The sequence below is a fragment of the Erinaceus europaeus genome, chromosome X (genome assembly GCF_950295315.1).
Source record: "Erinaceus europaeus chromosome X, mEriEur2.1, whole genome shotgun sequence".
Classification (NCBI taxonomy): domain Eukaryota; kingdom Metazoa; phylum Chordata; class Mammalia; order Eulipotyphla; family Erinaceidae; genus Erinaceus; species Erinaceus europaeus.
In genome coordinates, this window is record NC_080185.1 from 107,874,624 (window position 1) to 107,894,814 (window position 20,191).

Genomic DNA, 20,191 nt, shown 5'->3' on the forward strand with positions numbered 1-20,191 from the left:
GCTACCATGATGCCAACCTGACTTCCCACCAATGTGTCCTGGAGCCACACATCCCCAGATCCTTGCCCAACTAGGGAAAGAGAGAGAGAGGCTGGAAGTATGCATTGACCTGCCAATGCCCATGTTGTGTGGGGGAGCAATTACAGAAGCCAGACCTTCTACCTTCTGCACACCACAATGATCCTGGGTCCATACTCCCAGAGGGATAAAGAACAGAAAAGCTTTCAAGGGAGGGGGAGGGATACAGTGGTCTGGTGGTGGGAATTGTATGGAATTGTTCCCCTCTTATCCTATGGTCTTGTCAATATGTACATTTTACAAATAAAAAAGGCTACACTGTTAAAATTAAGCCCCAATAAATAAAATAAACTGATTTCTGAATAAAGGGAAAACCAAGTTCTAGTTAGACTGCAGTGCAGAAATATCTAATGTCATATTGGCATAGAAATAAATTGAAAAAAAAAGTCCTACTAGTAAATGTTTTACTGTTTAATACTGATTATTTAAAGATTTATTTATTTTTAATTCACATATTAACTAGAGAAAATGAAATGTTAAGAATTGCAGGTTTTTGTTTATTTTTTGGCGGTGGTGCTTTTTTTTTAAACCTATTATTAGAAAATTGTTTTTTGAACCCTAAGACAGCAGGAAACTCACATCTCCACTATAGAGCCTCTACTTCCCCCAGTCCTGGAACCCTTGGATAGGGCCCACTTTCCCGTATGCCTCTCCCAATCCATATCAAATAATATTGCATCCGCTGATCACAACCTAACCAACGCAACGATTGCCACCTCAACATGCTTCACCTCAGACTGTGTCCAGAGACTTCACGTGTGGAATGACAACCCTTCAACTTCATTACTCAGGTGACACCTTTCCTTTCATAGTATACTCTAATTCCATCTCAGGTGGTTCACTTTCTAACAAAGTCCCAAAACCTAGATATACACCAGTTTCTGTGAGAGAGAGCATATGTTCACACGTATCTGTAAACTACTGCAAAATATATACCTGAAAGCAGACGTACACTAGAGTTTGCAGTGAGTATCCCCCTAACACTTCCTCTCCACTATTCCAACCTTTGGGTCCATGATTGCTCAACAATTTGTTTGGCTTCGTATGTTAACTCTCTTTTCAGTCATCAGGTTCCAGATGTCATCAGGATGCCGGCCAGGCTTCCCTGGACTGAAGACCCCACCAATGTGTCCTGGAGCTCCGCTTCCCCAGAGACCCACTCTACTAGGGAAAGAGAGAGGCAGACTGGGAGTATGGACCGACCAGTCAACGCCCATGTTCAGCGGGGAAGCAATTACAGAAGCCAGACCTTCTACCTTCTGCAACCCACAATGACCCTGGGTCCATGCTCCCAGAGGGATAGAGAGTGGGAAAGCTATCAGGGGAGGAGGTTGGATATGGAGATTGGGTGGTGGGAATTGTGTGGAATTGTACCCCTCATACCCTATGGTTTTGTTAATTTATCCTTTCATAAATTAATTAATTAATTAATTAATAAAAGAAAATTGTTGTTTTGTTTGTTTTTGACCAGAACATCACTCAAAGCTGTCTACTAGTGGTGTCAGGGAACAAACCTTGGACTTCTCAAATGCAAGTCCTATGTTCTATTGCTATGCTGTCTTCCAGATATGAATACTGATTTTATTTTATCTTCAGTTCAAGAGTAGGAATATTGAATGTTTTTATTACAATGGCTAGAAGGGAAACATAAATTACACAGATGAGTTAAATAGAAAGCAATACAGAATGATTAAGAATGGGGTCAAGGTAGAAATCACTCTTTTCATTTCCATATAATCTATATGGAAAATGTGTGTAAATCTTGAACATGGACATAAATATATATCAGTAATGTTGTCCAGAGCATGCTTCTGAATCATATCTACCTCTCCTTACCTTTGAGTAATTTTACAACTCTGTTGGTAGTGAAAATGCAAATGATTTTTCCACATAGAAATATAAATGATATTGCCTCAAGGAAATCAATTGATTACTACCCAGTTTATACTGAGCAGTTTGCATCTATTTGTAAATTCTTGTCAGAATCCTAACTGATTTTATCCTGTTTTTGTTTCTTTTGTTTCAATTTTTAACCAGTTATAACACCTTACTAATTCCCTCATATTTTTACATACATCAGTCATGATAGTACCTTTTCAAAAATATATTTTAATAGACTCTGCATACTTAATTAGCAGATAAATCACACTGTAAAAATTCCACACAATAATTTTATTGGAATGCCCAGAAAATAGTTCAGTGGGGAAAAGTACATGTTTTGCATGCATTGAGTCCTTGATTCAATCTCTACTGCTTCATAAACCAAAAAGGTGTCCTGGTCTATATCTTTTCCTCTCCTGTTCGGCCCTTCTGTTACACATACACATAAAATAAATCTCTAAAATAATTTTACTGGGGGCTGAGCAGTGACACACCTGGTTAAGCGCATATAGTACTAAGCACACATAGTACTAAGTCCAAGGACCTGCTCAAAGATCCAGATTCAAGGCCCCAACTCCCCACCTACAGCAAGTCCACTGATGAGCAGTGAAAGAGGACTGCAGGTGTCTCTCTGTCTCTCTCCCTCTCTCACTTTTCTCAGTCCTATTCATTAAAGAAACAAACAAACCTGCATGTCAGATTTCAGGCTCAGAGAAAAAAAAAAAACTAGTTTAGCCATAGGCCCTTTGGAATATAACTAAAATACGTCTACTAGCTATCTACAAAATGAAGGACCTCCCCCCAACTCTTCATCTGCATTATTCCAGCCTTTAGGTTCATGATTGTTCAACAATTTGACTTTGTATATGAACTCTCTTTTCAGCCACCAGGTTTTAGCATGATGCCGATCAGACTTCCCTGGACAGACAACCCCACCAATGTGTCCTGGAGCTCTGCTTCCCCAGAGCCCCACTACTAGGGAAAGAGAGAGGCAGGCTGGGAGTATGGATCCACCTGCCAACACCCATGTTCAGTGGGGAAGCAATTACAGAAGCCAGACCTTCCACCTTCTGCATCCCACAATGATGGATCCATACTCCCAGAGGGATAAAGAATAGGAAAGCTATCAGGGAGGGGATGGGATACAGAGTTCTGGAAGTGGGAATTGTGTGGAGTTGTACCCCTCTTATCCTGTGGTTTTGTCAATGTTTCCTTTTTATTAAAAAAAAAAAAGGAACAAAAAAAAAAGAAAAAAATGGCTGCCAGGAGCAGTGGATTACTAGTGCCGACATCAAGCCGCAGTGATAACCCTGGAGGCAAAATAAAATAAATGAAATAAAATATAAAGTAATTATATTGAAATTATATATTATATATTAAAATGCATTACATTTTTCCACACCTGTAATTTACAAGTAATTTATAAAAAGTACTTGCCAAATAAATGGAAAGTTCTTGATATACCACTTAGCTGAAGTTTGAATGATGAAATAATAATGCATATTTTAAGATAGGTCATAAAAGTTAGATTAAATGATGCATATTTTATGTAAGCAAGGCCAAAATATAAAAGAATGTTTACAAGAGGAAGAGGAGAGGAGCCAATATGATATTTAACATATTTTCTGTCCTATAAACCAAATTATTTCCCCAATAAAATTTTTTGAACAAAAAAATACACTTTCCAATATAGATAATATTCTGAGATTCTATGATATTGTTAGTTTTCTCAGAAACAGGGACACAGATTCTGGTAAACAGACTCTTCATTGCTTATATATAAAAGCAAGACTTATTTTATTAAAGGAAGAGCAACACAAATTCAATGAGAGCAAGAGGTAAGTATAAATGGGAGCCTTTAAATATGTTTGTTTGTTCATTTATTCATTTATATCAGATCACTGCTTAGCTCTGGTTTATGGCGGCGGTGCTGGAAATTGAACCTGGGACCTAGACCCTCAGGCATGAAAGTTTTTTTGTATAACCATTATGTTATCAACCCATTCCTCCTTAAATAGTCCTTATATTTGGGACTTTTAACAACGGTGAACTACACAAGGCTTTCCTACCATTTCTGCACACCTTTATAAGCTCAAACCTTAAAGATACAGAGGGGAATAGCTTACTATCCAACTCTGCTTTCCCCTTAGGGAAATCACATCCCAAAACTCTACTTTAGCATTTTGACTTATTTCTCCATTCCCTACTGATCTACAAGGTAAGTCCTGAGAACTTTGCTGATATTCCATGTACGTGGTAAGACCTTTGTTGCTTTCAAAAATTATCTGTGAATTTTTAAGTTATACTTCAGTTTGTGAGCTTATCTTTGAATTTATCCTATTTAGAGAGTCTTGAGCTTCACAAATTTCATATCCATTTCATTTTTATTTTCAAACCTGGGAAAATTTTGGACACTATTTCTGCAGATCAGCTCTCTGTCCTTTTACTTTTTTCTTGTGAGACTCCCATAATTTATATTAGTCTGCTTGATGCTGCCTAATAAAATCCTTATGGTCTCTTCATCTGTAATTGTTCTAGTTTTAATCCTCTGACTCAGTAATGTTAAAAGATGTATCTTTATAAATTCAGTGAAATTTTTCTTCTTCTTGGTCAAGTATTTTTTAATACCTCTAGTGAATTTCCAATGTAATTATTGTATGCTTCAACTATAAAAATGAATTGCTATTTGGTTCTTTTTATAGTTTTATCTCTTTCTTGATATTATTTTGTTTATACACTACTTTCTTGATTTCATTTAGTGCTGTCTATTTTTATTTCACAAAATCAAGCTTATTTTAGATGATTATTTTGAAGTATTTTTCATAAATTTCCTATATCTCTCTTTAGAATTAGTTCCTGGAAAATGATTTGGTTTCTTTGTATGCTTTTTGATATTTTGTAGAGGTTCAAGCATTTTAAAAAGAAGCTACCTATCCCAGATTTTACTGACTATCTTCATACATGTGGAAGTCTTCACCAAGAAACCTGATAAGAGATTCTGGGACATTCTCAAATGTTTTCTGAGGATGCATTTTCTCTGGGCCTGTGTATATAATTTCCTTAGTAAAGATATTTCTTCATTTCTACTCAAGAACATATGATGATCTATTACATTTCCTAATATCTTCCTGAAGTATTAGAATTTGTCTAGTGGTGTCACAAACCACGGTAGTTGTTTCTCTTCTTAGCCACCCACCTATGACTGTTTGCTTAAACTGTTGTTCCCCTAAGCACATTATGTTAGCTAAGACAAAAGCTAACTCCTCAGACACCCTGCCCCGAATCCAGAAAGCATGTATAGACAATCTTCTGTTCTTATTTCTCCAGCAGGAGAAATCAGAAGCTTGCAGTTTTCTTTTAATTGTATACATTTTGCTATTGAAGTAACTTTGGCTTACAAGAACATAAATGTTTTACAAGTGCAGTTTCACCTCTTTAATGTGTGATACTATGCCACCCCCATGACCAAAATGCCAATACCACTTCATCAAAGTCCAATGAATACCCTCTACCTTTGCAGCCCAGTCCTCAACCATCAACCCCTGTGGTAAAATCAAGTATGTAGTATGAATTCATAGGTTCACTTCACTGTACTTAGCAAGTCTTCCATGCTGTTAGTCTACTCTCTACGGATGCCATTTTATAATTTTATTTTATATAAGCCCCTTGAATTTACAGTTCTGTTTATCATGCCACATTGTGCCCAATAGCAGAAGAGGTTAGAACATAGAAAATATCACAAATTTCTCTGTATACTTAAATGCAGTTCTTAGGGGATGTTTAATGTGCATATGTGTGTGTTTTTAAATTTTTACAAAGGCAACTTTGCTCATATGACTTTGTGCCTGTGAACTAGCTCACTTGGAAAGTATGTTGTTTAGCCACACATGTGAACCAGGCTCCAACTGAGCCTGTACATCACAGAAGAAAGTTTGGTACTATCGCTCCTTCCCTCCTCTCTCCCTCTCCACCTTTCAGTCATTATAAAGAATAAAATATATAAGACTACATATTTGTGGAAAAACTATAGTCTGAGTTTCCTTATCCCAACATTGTCCTCAAGTTTTAATAATTTTAAATAAGAAGTAGAAATAATATTTTATATTCAACCAGTAAACTTCATACACTTATGGAAAACATACACATGTAAATAAAATTATAGTCTAATTTTGAACTATTGATACTACCCAGAAGTTGAAAAATATTATACATAAATTCAGTGAGAGGTAAAGGTCCCTGTAAAAATAGGGACACAACACGTGGCGCAAAGCGCAAGGACCTGCGTAAGGATGCTGGTTCGAGCCCCCCCGGATCCCCACCTGCAGGGGAGTCGCTTCACAGGTGGTGAAGCAGGTCTGCAGTGCCTGGATAGCCTGAGGGTGCTTCTTCTGGAACAAGTGCTCTCTAGGTTGGAGAGAACTCAACTGGAGCCAATCTAGACTGTTACGTGGGAGAGGGATCAGAAACTTTAAGTGGGATCAAACCAATGCCCTGCAGCCATGCCGGTGCTTAGTTAAGCAGGATTAGAGACAGAAACTTTAAGCCAGGGGAGCTGGCATACTACCCAACATCTCCCCCTTTCTTTTTAACTAATGGCCATAGTATCAGGAGTACAAGGCACTTTGTGAGGCAGGGAGACTGATAAGAGGCATACCTTTGGGGGTTCTACTGTCCCTCCTTGCTCAACCTCTCGGTAGAGAGAGAGACTAACAGAATTGACACAACCCTCAGGCTCAAGCCTTTCCAAGCTCAACCACATCCTCACAATTCCCCAATATCTCCTTCTTACTTAATGGCCATATATAACTGGGTCAATTTCTGTAAAAGGCTTCATCTCTGTCAGGGAAATAGCAGTGTAGGAATGAATAGAAACCTATTGAGAAGAAACCAGAATGATAGCAATGATAGCGTGTAAGTGTCTTCAAAAAGAACTAGCACAAGACAGGGAGGGATAAGTAAGAGTAGCAAGGGACAGTGTGAGACTGAAGAGAGGTCTGGTAGGCAGAGAGGAGGGCTGTCTGATGGGTGGAGGAGTGGGGGCCTGATAAGCCGAGGGGCTAGAGGGGTGATCTGGCATTGCAAAGTCCCGAGTCAGCTGGCGGAAAGTTCCATGGATTGCTACAGTCAGTCCTGGAGAAGTCCAGCAGTATAAAGGGAATGTCCACAGGTGTACTAGCAAGTCCAATAGAAATGTCAGTCCAATGTCAACGACCAGGGAAAAAATGCCGCACATCTATCTTGATGGAGAAGGACAGCCACTGGAACTTTTCTTCTCTGTAGAGAGTGAGCTGGAACCGCCAAAACATGATGGGTGAAGCAGAAGCAGGAAGAGCAGACAGCGATAGGTGAGAGAAAGAGAGTAGGAAAGTCTTGTCCTTTGGAGTCTGTGAATCAGGTTCTCCAGATCGTGTCAGGTCACATCATGGATTTCGGGGGGATGGCTGTAATTCTGGGTGATGTTAGAGGTCAGGGGTCTAAGATGGATTTCTGGGGATTCCGTATGAGCAGATGTTTCTTCATGGGAAGTCTTAACAAAGCTGTAGTCAATTACTTATGAAAAAACTTTGTAACAAATTAGAAGTTTACTATAATTGATAACTTGATGATTATAATTGGTTTAGGTATCTTTATAATTTCATTTAAAGGTCATCTTTTTTTTTCAAGGTTTAATGTATTTATTTGCACATCACTAAGAGAGTATATCCTTTAGAAAGATGAAAACTCATGAGTTGGAAATATTAGAATACAGAGAAATAATGATGATACAATAGTTTTATCAGTAAACACATCATGATAATAATATTGTCTTTTTAAGGTAACCTCTTATTTGTTCATTAGCAATATGAAACTAGTTGGATATACAACATACATAATAGTTGCACATAGAATTACACTAGTTTTAAATAGTGGTTGAGTACTTGTATTACTAAATATTTATATATATCACTCCCCATATCTGTAAAACAGAGCTTCTAAAGACTAAATATAGAATTTCAAAATCAGTAGATGATAGAATGCATATATTTTAATAATACTGTTAGCAAACTAGCTATATAGACTGTATTTTACTTTCTGGATTATAACTTGGCATAGTGTCATTGGAATTGTTTATGGTCAGTTAAAAACACAACGAAACATGCTTCAACACAGAGTTCTGGTTTCTGCTTTCATTATTTATGAATTAGACAGACTTTAACTGGGTTAGTAGTGTATGGAACACACAATGCCACCAGGAGTTATTGATTTTTATAAATTTGGAGTGATGATAATATGCTTTGGTTTTTTTTTTTTGACAATTAACATTCAACATTGTTTAAAAAAATAACCTGAATTTCCAAAAAAAAAAACAAAACCAAAAACAAGTAACTAGACTGTGTTTAGAACCTTTGTAAATGCCTGCAGTTTGTTTATGAATGTTTTACTGGTTCCTAGGAACATGCCTCTCCAGGTCTTGGTAAGAAACCTGTGCTTGTACCTTTACTCAGATATCCTTGCCGGGATAGCCTGAGGGTGCTTCTTCCCGAGCAAGTGCTCTCTGGGTTGGAGAGAACTCAACTGGAGCCAATCTAGACTGCTGCGTGGGAGAGGGATCAGGAACTCGTGCTGCACTAATGTCACAGGAGATACACTCTGGAACTCTGAAGCTGGAAAACAATTCCAAGTGTTTTTACTCAGAAAAGCAGCTTGTATATATACTAGCCAAGTAGGGTGTAAACAGGGTGTGACTTAAAGAGGGTGGAGCAAAAAAAGAGATTGGTGAAAATCAGGGTGTGACAAGGAGAGGGGGCGGAGCAGGTGAGAGTTCTACCACTGAACCACCAATGCCCTGAAGGGAGGGTGGTGCTTAATTAACAGTGGTTTATGTAAATAGACTGCAGCTTTAAGTGGGATCAAACCAATGCCCTGCAGGCATGCCAGTGCTTAGTTAAGCAGGATTAGAGACAGAAGCTTTAAGCCAGGGGAGCTGGCATACTACCCAACACTGCAGGTGTCTATCTTTCTCTCCCCCTCTCTGTTTTCTCTTCCTCTCTCCATTTATCTCTGTCCTAGCCAACAACAACATCAATAACAATTGCAACAATAAAACAACAAGGACAACAAAGGGAATACATAAATACATAAAAAAAGAAAAAAAGAAAATCTTAAAAATAATAGGGACACAAAAAGAAAGTTCACAACTTAAGTTCTAAACTTTTACCTCTAAGTCAAACATAAATATAATTTTAAAACTCAGCAATTCTGGTAAAGACATTTGCACATCATACATCTAACAAAGGTTTAATATACAAAATATGCAGATCATGGGACCAGGTGGTGGCATACCTGGTTAAGCACACACAGTGCACAAGGAACCAGATTCAAGCCTCTGCTCCCCACCTGCAGGGGTGAAGCTTCCTGAGTGGTGAAGCAGGTCTGCAGAACTCTGTTCTCTCTCTTCCTCTCTCCCTGAATCCCTCTCTCTTCCCTCCCCTCTCGATTTCTCTTTGTTTCTATGCAACATAAATAAGTAATAATATATTTAAAACATGCAAAACCCATACATATCAGTAACAAAAATGCTCAGCATTGCATATTATTAAGGAAAATGTAAATCAAAAACAAAACAATATAAAATATCATCTCATACCTATGAAAATGGCATAGATCATAAAAACTTGGAAACATCAAGTTCAAGAAGGATACAGAGAAAAAGGTATTCTTGTGGTCCGGGAGGTGGCGCAGTGGATAAAGCACTGGACTCTCAAGCATGAGGTCCTGAGTTCAATCCACAGCAGCACATGTACCAGAATGATGTCTGGTTCTTTCTCTCTCTCCTCTTTTCTCATTAATAAATAAAAAAAATATATCATAAAAAGAAAAAGGTATTCTTGTATGCTGTTGGTAGGAAATAAAGGTACATCATATATGGAAAATAGTATGAAAAATTCTTAAAAATAAAAACTAGAAATAAAACATTGAGGATGGGCAGTGGTGCATGTGGTTGAGCACACATATTACAATGCGAAGACCAGGGATTGAGTCCCCAATCCCCACTTGTAGGGGGTAAGCTTCAAAGTAGTAAAGTAGTGCTGCAGGTGTCTCTATTTCTCCCTCACTATCTTCCTCTTCCCTCTCAATCTCTCTATCTGATATTAATAAATAATAAAAAATAAAAATAAAGAATAAAGAATATATTATTAGTTAATACCTAGGCATGCCTCTAAAGAGTATAACAACGTTAATTGAAAAGACATAGGCATCCCTATTAAGACACAATCTTAATGTCCACTGACAGATGACTTGATAGATAATTTATATCAACAGCACATATACTAGATGGAACACTACTCAGTTACCTAAAAGAATGAAATGTTGCCTTTTAAAAAACATAGATGGAACTTGAGGTGTTTATGCTAAGCAAAGTCCAAAACTGAAAGGTAATTTCCTGATGATTTATCTTATATATTGAGAACCAGTAAAACCTAACAAAACATATGTAAGATAATTCTTAGACTCTGTGAAAAATATTGTGGTTGCTAGAGGGAAAGGAAAGAACAGAAAGAAAGTGAAAAGTTAAGGTAAGTGATCAATTTAATAGAGTAAATGACACCAGAACTTGGGTACTAAGTGTAGCAAGGCATATACACATGTCAATCTATGAAACTGTATTCCCAGAATATAGTATTGTAAATAAATAATAAACAAAATTTTGTTTTAAAAAGCTCACCAGTATACTTATCTATGTACTGGCATGTCTGAAACTCATAAATGACTTGAACTCATACTAGGCTAATTTTTTTTAAAAGCCTAAAGATTATCTTTCATCTTGAACAAATGTATTACAGAACTCATTAACTGATATGTCAAATTATCACTGCAGTTATGGGAAATAACTTGACCGAACTTCATAAAGCAAAATCCCCAACTTTCATCCAAGATGGTGACTAGTGTTGTGAGGATGTGAGGGGAAAAATAACCCTTCCACAGCGTAGGTGGGAATGCAAATTGGTCCAACATCTGTATAAAACAGTCTTGAGACTTCTTAGAACACTTGAAATAAACCTACCGAATGACCCAGGGATAAACCCTAAGGAAGCAAAGACAACTATTCAAAGAGATCTATGTATTCATAGCAGTAAAATTTGCTAAGTACATAAGAAAGTCATGATGTACACACACACACACACACACACACACACACACACACACAATGGAATATGATTCAGCTGTTAAAAAGGATGAAGTCCTTTCCTTTACCTCATCTTGGACAGGACTTGAAGGAACCATGCTTTCTAAGATAAGCCAAAAAAGAACAAATAACAGATGATCTTACACATAGGTACAATTTAATAAACAAGGGCAGAAAAGGAAAACACAAAGTTAAACTTGGACTGGGTGTGGTATACTACACCAAAGAAAAGGATTCTAGGGAAGGAAAAGACAGAACTGGAAGAGAGGGGGAAGCTTTGAGTCCTGGTGTTTTATGAAAGAAAAGGAGTTAAGTTGGGAGTGAGAGTGTTTTGTACACAACTATCACAGGGAGATGAAAAAGCATACCCATATGTCAATAACTTTACTGTAAACCATTAACCTTTTAATACAATAATTAAAAACCAAAATTCCCAGAATTCTCTGCCATCAATGGAGAGTAACTTACTGACCAAGAGGAAACTAAAGCACAGATTCAATAGAGATAAAAATAAAAATAACTACATGCCATACATCAGACAAGATACTAATCACCAAAATATACAAAGAACTCAGCAAACTTAGCAACAAAAAAGCAAATGACCCCATCCAAAAATGGGCAGAGGATACGAACAAGACATTCACTTCAGAGGAGATCCAAAAGGCTAAGAAACATATGAAAAATTGCTCCAGGTCACTGATTGTCAGAAAAATGCAAATAAAGACAACATTGAGATACCACCTCACTCCTGTGAGAATGTCATACATCAAAAAGGACATCAGCAACAAATGCTGGAGAGGCTGTGGGGACAGAGGAGCCATTCTGCACTGCTGGTGGAAATGTAAATTGGTCCAGCCTCTGTGGAGAGCAGTCTGGAGAACTCTCACAAGGGTAGACATGGACCTTCCATGTGACCCAGTAATTCCTCTCCTGGGGATATACCCAAAGGATTCCATAATGCCCAACCAAAAATGTATGTGTACACCTATGTTCATAGCAGCACAGTTCATAATAGCTAAAACCTGGAAGCAACCCAGGTGCCCAACAACAGATGAGTGGCTGAGAAAGCTGTGGTGTATATATACACAATGGAATACTACACAACTATTAGGAACAATGAACCCACCTTCTCTGACCCATCTTGGATGGAGCTAGAATTATGTTAAGTGAGCTAAGTCAGAAAGACAAAGATGAGTATGGGATGATCCCACTCATCAACAGAAGTTGAGAAAGAAGAACATAAAGGGAAACTAAAAGCAGGATTTGACTAAATCTAGAGTAGGGCAGCAAAGTAAAAATACTGTGGTGAGGGGGAAGGTGGACATTCGGCTTCCTGGGGTGGCAGGGGGGTGGGTGGTGGGTCCTTGGGATGGGACACAATCTTTTGTGGTGGGAATGGTGTTTATGTACACTCCTATTAATTTGTAGTCATATAAATCACTATTTAAGTAATATGAGAGGGGAAAAAGTGATTTAATGTCTCAAACTTTTTAAAGCACAGACTGAGTCTTTTTAATACATAGCTCTCACCCTATGGTTTTGTCAATGTTTCCTTTTTATAAATAAAAAAGATTAAAAATAAATAAATAAAAATAACTGAAAGAGAAAACCAACAAATTCCTATAGTAACTAAGGATGCACTTTTAGGAGACAAAGAATAGTTTTTACAAATCCACAGACTTCTCTGATAAAAAGTTCTCTTAGCTCTGATAAATGAATCCATTGAGCATCTTTTGAAAAAACACCAAAATTTTTAAAAGGTAATTTTTAGGAAAAAGATGATATAATTATTAATAAAAATTTTAAAATTTAGGGGCCAGGTGGTAGCACACCTGGTTAAGAGCACACATTACAGTGCATAAGGACCCAGGTTCAAGTTCCTGGTCCCCACCTGCAAAGGGAAAGCTTCATGAGTGGTGAAGCAGGTCTGCAGGTGTTTCCCTGTTTCTTTCCCTCTCTATACCCCCAATTTCTATCTCTATCCAATAATAAATAAATAAATAATATTTAAAAAAATCAAAAATACGCATTAAAATTTATGCATTAACGTTTTATTTTTTCTCACTAATTGAGGGAAGCAGAAATGTTATGACTGGCTCAAAGAAAATGTATAAAGCACAAATTTATGTGGAGTAAAAGAATTATGTTGTAAATGGAAAGACTGATATATATTCAGTTGTGAGGGACTGGTCAATACAAACTTTATTAAATAAGACAAAATTTACTTAAAGCTTAATAATATCTCAAAAGCAGTCAAAGGCCAAAAGTATGTGCTTCTTGTGGAAACTCATATTCCACTGCAACACATATCCTCTCACTATGATTTATTTGCAAACAAAGTAAAATGAGAAAAAAAAACACTTGAGGAAAAAAAATGTTGAATGAAACTAAGATTAAATCTGCCCTCTGGAGTTGGTATTCAGTTTAGAGATTATTTGATACTCTGCATGTATTTGCTTTTCTATTTTAAAACACCAAAGCAAATAAAGTTTTCTTTTTCTAGATAGCTCTTTCTTAGTTCAATATGATAACATTTTCAACAATTAGGACTATTAAAAAATAGCATGTCTGTCCCTGGAGTGAGATTCCCAATACTAAAGATATTCAAATAATGTTCAGATGGTTATCCATTAATAATCTTTTACAAGGGAATGTCTGCACTACGTCAGATGTTAGATTCCATAACATTTAAGTTCCCTACAATTCCAAATTCAGGTGCTAGTTAGATATTTTAATATTACATATCAATGTCCCTAAAGTTAAGTATTCTTAAATCCTGTCACATTTTAATTTTCACTTAAATTCTAGTTCAAACAGATCAAAACCATATATTGATAAAAATTCACTTTATTGGTTCTGAATATAATATTCTCATTCATATATAAAGTGTCTGATTTTAAATCCCACTGTAAATGTCTGTTAGCAGACTGCAGAGAGTGCCTTCTCAGCATGACATCACAGCATGGCCCAAAGGAAAAGAACAGAGCCTGCCATAAAGTTTAAAATCAAGAGAATTAGGGGTCAGGCAGTGGCGCAGTGGGTTAAGCGCATGTGGCACAAAGCACAGGGACCGGCGTAAGGATCCCGGTTCCAGCCCTGGCTCCCCACCAGCAGGGGAGTCACTTCACAGCTTCACAGGCGGTGAAGCAGGTCTGCAGGTGTCTGTCTTTTTCTCCCCCTCTCTGTCTTCCCCTCCTCTCTCCATTTCTCTCTGTCCTATCCAACAATGAACAACATCAACAATGGCAATAATAATAACCACAACGAGGCTACAACAACAAGGGCAACAAAAGGGGGAAAAATGGCCTCCAGGAGCAGTGGATTCATGGTGCAGGCACCGTGCCCAGCAATAACCCTGCAGGGAAAAAAAATCAAGAGAATTAAAGAAGTTCACTTCCACAGTCATTCTTTTGTAAAGCCTGAGGGCCCTATTCATTTGTATTTCCCTTTAATTCAATTTCTATATTTCAGAATACAAAGTTCATCTATTTAAGATAGTATAGACATTTTTGCCTCAATAGTATTAATCAAGATTATGCCCCTTTTTGTAGCATATGTTTTATTAATTTTTCTCATTTTATTACTTACTTTCCACCAGTGTCACCACTAGAGTTCCAACGTGCGTGATTTCTCCACTCTCAGGAGATTTTTTTTTCATTTTTAGAGGGTTAAAGAGAGGGAGAGGGAATTAGAGAAGATGAGAGAGAGAGAAGGGTGGGGGAAAGAGAGAGAGATTGAGAGAGAGAGAGGTTGAGAAAGAGAGAGGAGGAAGGAAGAGAGGGAGGGAGAGAGAGAGAGTCTCCACAGTACTGCTCTACAACTCGTGAGCTTCTTACATGCAGGTATTCCCATGTGTTGGTCAGGGGTTCTAACATGGGTTCTCAAGCATTGTAAAGTGTATACTATATGAGTGAGCCAAATCATGGCCCCCTACATATATATTTTATGGCCTATAAAATTTGCATAGTACAGATCTAAGTTTGAACTTCAGGTCAAACAATAAATCCCCACGACATACTGGACTTCAGGCCCTATAATTTATACCATAAAAGACTGAAGTGAAGTGAGTATTCCAGAACTAAGTAGAAGATCACATCATCATTAAACAATAGATATTATTATATGAGTATCAGATAGATTCTACCACTTTGTAGTTGTTGAACTTTACCAAAGATTTGCAGTCCTAGAAAACAGTGATAATAAAAAAAAATCTGTTTATTTGCGTTCTAGAAGTTCACTGCCTTCTCTATATGACTTATGTAAGACTCACAGGTTTTCCACCTTGTTTACCTATGAGATCAAATACAGTTCCTCCAAATCCCCCTTCACTCCCTCATAAAAAACAAACAACAAACAAAAAACATAAGCCAATCAAGAACAAGGCCACGTGTGGAGTAAAACAGAATTCATATTTGCTGTATTTTGGCTCACTTGTGAAAAATGTCAGGGTTATTACATAGTTCATCCAGTTATTTTTAACCGATTAGTCTCTGTATGTTTCATATTCTAGATGGTAAATCATTTAAAGAGGGAATATAATAGTTAGTGCATACATTCTTTTTTACTCAACAGTTACCTTTATTCTTGATTGAGATATGCTATAAATGAGATCTGGATAATTTTTTAAAACAAATTCAGCAGTCCATCTCTATGTCTTTTGGGGGAAATATGGTATTTATCAGTGGAGTAATGGGAACACAGGACTTTGGTGGTTAGAGTGGTATGGGACTATACCTCTACTACCTTATAAACTTGGAAATCACTATTAAATCACAAATAAAAATTTAATAGTTGATAAAACAAATAAAAATAATAATAACTTGATATATAGCATCCAAGGCAGCAGTTATCAGTACTGGTTTCCCATCAGAATCAACTGGTGACATAAAAAAAAATATGGATGCTCAGGCCTCACCCTAAACTCCCTTATTTGGAACTCTGAAAGCAAGAGTCAGGAATTTATGTCTTTAAAAATCTTACCAGGTGATTTTGTTGCTTAATCAGGGTTAGGCAGTATGTAAGGCCAGAAAGCATTTTTTTGCTTCCAAAAATCACAGAACTAGGTTAATATATTCTTTAAAGATCGCTATAATTATCTTGCCAATAACACCTACACCTTTGATGTGCTCCCCACATCAAAGTGGCAAAACTAAGCCACAACTGAAAATTAAAATCATTTTTTGATTTGTGGTTGGGAAGGTAGAATAATTAATATAATTTTTGTACAAAATCTTAATACTTGGACTAGCTTTCATGTTGTCATTTTTCCAACAAGGATAAAACGAATGCACTAAGAATTTCATTCACTAAGAATTAAATTAGGCATGAATACACAAAACGACTACAGCTTACAGATATTGCTGCTGCCAATACTCAATTCAACTCTGAACAGAGAAGCATTTTCTATGTCTGCAAACTAACAGCTGCTAGTTTGAGGTGAGGATTGGGAATCAGTTAGAGTAATTTTAAAACTGTGGGTTCTAGTGTTAATCATGTTATGTGGGCCCTGAGTGGGAGCTCAGCACGGGAGGTGGAATTTGTGTGAAATGGAATATAATGAGTTATGCAGAAAAACCTGATGAAATCACAGAAGATGAGGGGATAGAAAAACTCAATACTTACACGTGCAGTGAGCAGACATGAATCGACTCATCATGAACTATCTAGTCACAAAGGGCTTTAAGGAAGTAGCAGCAAACTTTCAGGAGGAATCTGGGATTGAATTTAGTGTGGACACTTGATGAGTGAATCAAAATTCATGAAGTAATACGGGAAGGCCAAGATCAGGAGGCAATTGTTTTGGTCAACAGCCTCCATCCGGAACTTCTGGACAAAAACTGCTATCTTTATTTCCACCTGCAACAACAGCACTTAACTGAGCTGATCCACCATCAGGTGACCGGCAGCACTGGAGTTTGCCCAGACGCAACTGGTAGAACAGGGCGAGGAGAGCAGGGAGTGCCTGATTGAGATGGAATGCACACTGGCTCTGCTGACCTTTGATAATCCTGAAGTATCACCCTTTGGAGACCTCCTTAATATGATGCAGAGGCAAAAGGTGTGGAGTGAAGTTAACCAAACTGTTCTAGACTATGAAAATAGTGAGTGAACACTCAAGCTTGTAAAATTACTGAAACTACTCTTTTGGGCTCCAAATGAGCCGGACCAGAAGAAAGTGAAATATCCCAATATGACAGACCTCAGAAGAGGTGTGATTGAGGAGCCCAAGTAGGGTGTGTGCAGGTGGACCCCATGGTACCACACAGCTCAGGAGTGTCCATCTGCCATCTGACCTAAAGATTTGCACTGCAGTAGAGAGCTCTTTCCCATTTTCCTTTCTTTTGACCTGACATCTTCTTCTTCTTCTGTTTTTTTTTCTTTATGCCTCCAGTTATTGCTGGTGCCCAGTGCCTGCACTATGAATCCACTGCTCCTGAAGGCCACTTTTTTCCATTTTCGTTGTCCTTGTTGTTACCCTTGTTATTGTTGTTATTATTATTGTTGTCATTGCTGCTGTTGTTGTTGTTGTTGGATAGGAAAGAGATAAATTGAGAGAGGAAGGGAGACAGAGAGGGGGAGAGAGAGATAGACACCTGCAGACCTGCTTCACTGCCTGTGAAGCGACCCCCCTGCAGGTGGGGAGCTGGGGGCTCGAACCGGGATCCTTACGCCTGTCCTTGCACTTCATGCCACATGCGCGCTTAATCCGCTGCACTACCACCTGGCCACCCTGACATCTTCTTTAAAGGGAAAAATGGCCCTGTTAAGTCCTGGAAATCTTTCAGTGGGAGACACAATCTCTTTGGAGTCTGATGTGGACTCACCAGCCCCTTTTGAAGGAATTGCCCAATACCTATGACTCCTCCAGAATGGGGGTTTGGCTGCCAGAGAATTTTGTTTGCCAGTGACAGCTGGTTCCTAGGGAATACCTCTCCGGGATATTCAAGAAGCACTGGTCACCACCTTTCTTTCTGTTACCAACTAGCCGACAATACCTGTTCTCCTATATGTTGGGCTTTCATGTGGAAGATGTTCTTTATTATCTGAGTTTTCTGTTTCTTCCCCCCATAAGAAAAGACTATATAAATTTGTAACTCCTTAAAAAAATAATCATGTTATGTGTGCCAAGACCCAGTGGCTGGATTTTTGCTCTGTCAATTCATGTGTTCTTCATATATGGTAGAGATGTCTATTGCTCTTTAAAAGTCTTTTTCTTTTCCACTTCTAGCTACAAGGAAGAATTCTACCCACTTCCTACCTTAACATGGCAGGACCATAATATGGTCAGAGGACCAGACAGAAGTGCTATAGTTTACTTCTGGACCACCATATTTAATTGTCAGATTTCCCAGCATTTCCCTTCTTCCAGTTACACTGACTACCAAATAATATTCCATTTGGTGGAGTCCTTATCAGGTCTGAGTTTGAGTAAAGAAAAAGACAAGCATCGCAACCCATACTCCCTTCATCCCCATCTTGCAGCGCACATGTTTCTGGGAAAAACAAAACCCTTCAGCTGTTTCGTTTAACCCACTGGTCTTTGGGAATTGTTTGTTATCATGGTGTTAACTAGACTATTCAGACTAATATAGAAAATCAGGTTTATGGAAACCATTACACAATTTAAAGTGATCAGGAGCACATAAATTAACTTTTGGAGTGCTAGTCTACATTTCTTGGAGGGCAGGTAGAATTATCCTTTAACTTTCGAGAGTCACTATTCCTCCAAAATCTAAAAGCCAAAGTTAAGGAAGGACCTGAAATTATTCAAGCATGCCTAATCATGAGTTTAAAGCCAATGTGTTCTTTCTAACCAGATAATACATTTCATACATTATTCATAATTTTAATCAACCCTGTTGCTAAGAACTACAAAATTAGTGATTCTTAGAAATTGGTTTTTTTAGGTTGAATGAAATTTTTAACTGATGAATGAAAATTTACAATCATAAAACTATGAAAGTGTCACCTTCTTTTTCTCTGTGACTCTTTAATCAAAGCATAAACCCCAATTAGTTGAGAAATTAACACAATTCCTTCTGATTACATACTATGAAATTTGACTTGATGTTTGGATATAGAAAAGACACATATATGAGTAACCTCAATCAAAGTTGCTGTTCAGAATTCTATTTTCCACAGAGGTATGTGAAAAGTAAAGTTAATACAAGCCAGCAGATTCCTGTTTATTGCTAACTGATGCCAACTTGGAAGTGAGACCAGGAACATCTTAAATTTAAATGAAAGCATGAAACAAGAAAACATAAAGTACCACTTATACTGCCAGCTTCCTTATAGCAACACCATGTTCATTATAACAATGCTGGTTGATTGAAAAATATTGCAGGAAGATCACCTAAGAATGCAACAAGGTAAGACTAGGATTACTTTGGCTGAAACATTGCCTCACCAACTCATAAAGCTTTACCCCTGCAGGCGGGGACATGGGGGGCTCAAACCTGAAGAGTGATTCTGATAGGAATCTTTTGCTAGGCATAAATATTTTTTCTACTAAGGAGGGTGCTTATAATGTCCATATCAAGATGGCAAGTTATGTCCTCAATTATTATTAACTATTTTTCATGACTAGTCCCTATCAGACAGAGGGTTCATAACCAAAATACACACTAAACAATAAAAAGATCAACAAGCCTACTGAAAAATGAAGGAGACTTATGAGCAGAAATTTCTCCAAAGAAGAGATTCAAAGGACTAACAGATTTATGAAAAATGTTCAAAGTCACTGGTGAACAGGGAAATGCAAATAAAAACAACAGTGAGACACCACTTTATACCTGTGATGATGTCAAACATTAGAAAAGACAGAAACACTAACTGCTGGAGAGGCTGTGGGAGAAAAGGGACTCTCCTACAGGGCTGGTGGGAGTGTAAATTGGTCCAACCCCTATGGAAAATGGTATAAAGAGTCATCAGCTATATCATCAGTTATTATTTTGTTTACTTAGGGAGAACTATAAATATTGCCTTAAAATAAAGGGAGGTAGTTTCTAGCTTAGTTGATGCTATATTTTGAAGAAATATTATTCTTTCCAACAAAGTACT

At 37.6% G+C, this 20,191-nt stretch overlaps 1 protein-coding gene and 1 pseudogene across 1 annotated transcript in view; one reads left to right on the forward strand and one right to left on the reverse strand.

The window, feature by feature from the left end:
* The window catches only part of IL1RAPL1 (interleukin 1 receptor accessory protein like 1), a 1,270,353-nt gene that overhangs the window by 966,292 nt on the left and 283,870 nt on the right, over positions 1-20,191 (reverse strand). The gene's annotated exons all lie outside the window — the stretch shown is intronic.
* Positions 16,685-17,374, forward strand: LOC103109714 (glucose-induced degradation protein 8 homolog; annotated as a pseudogene).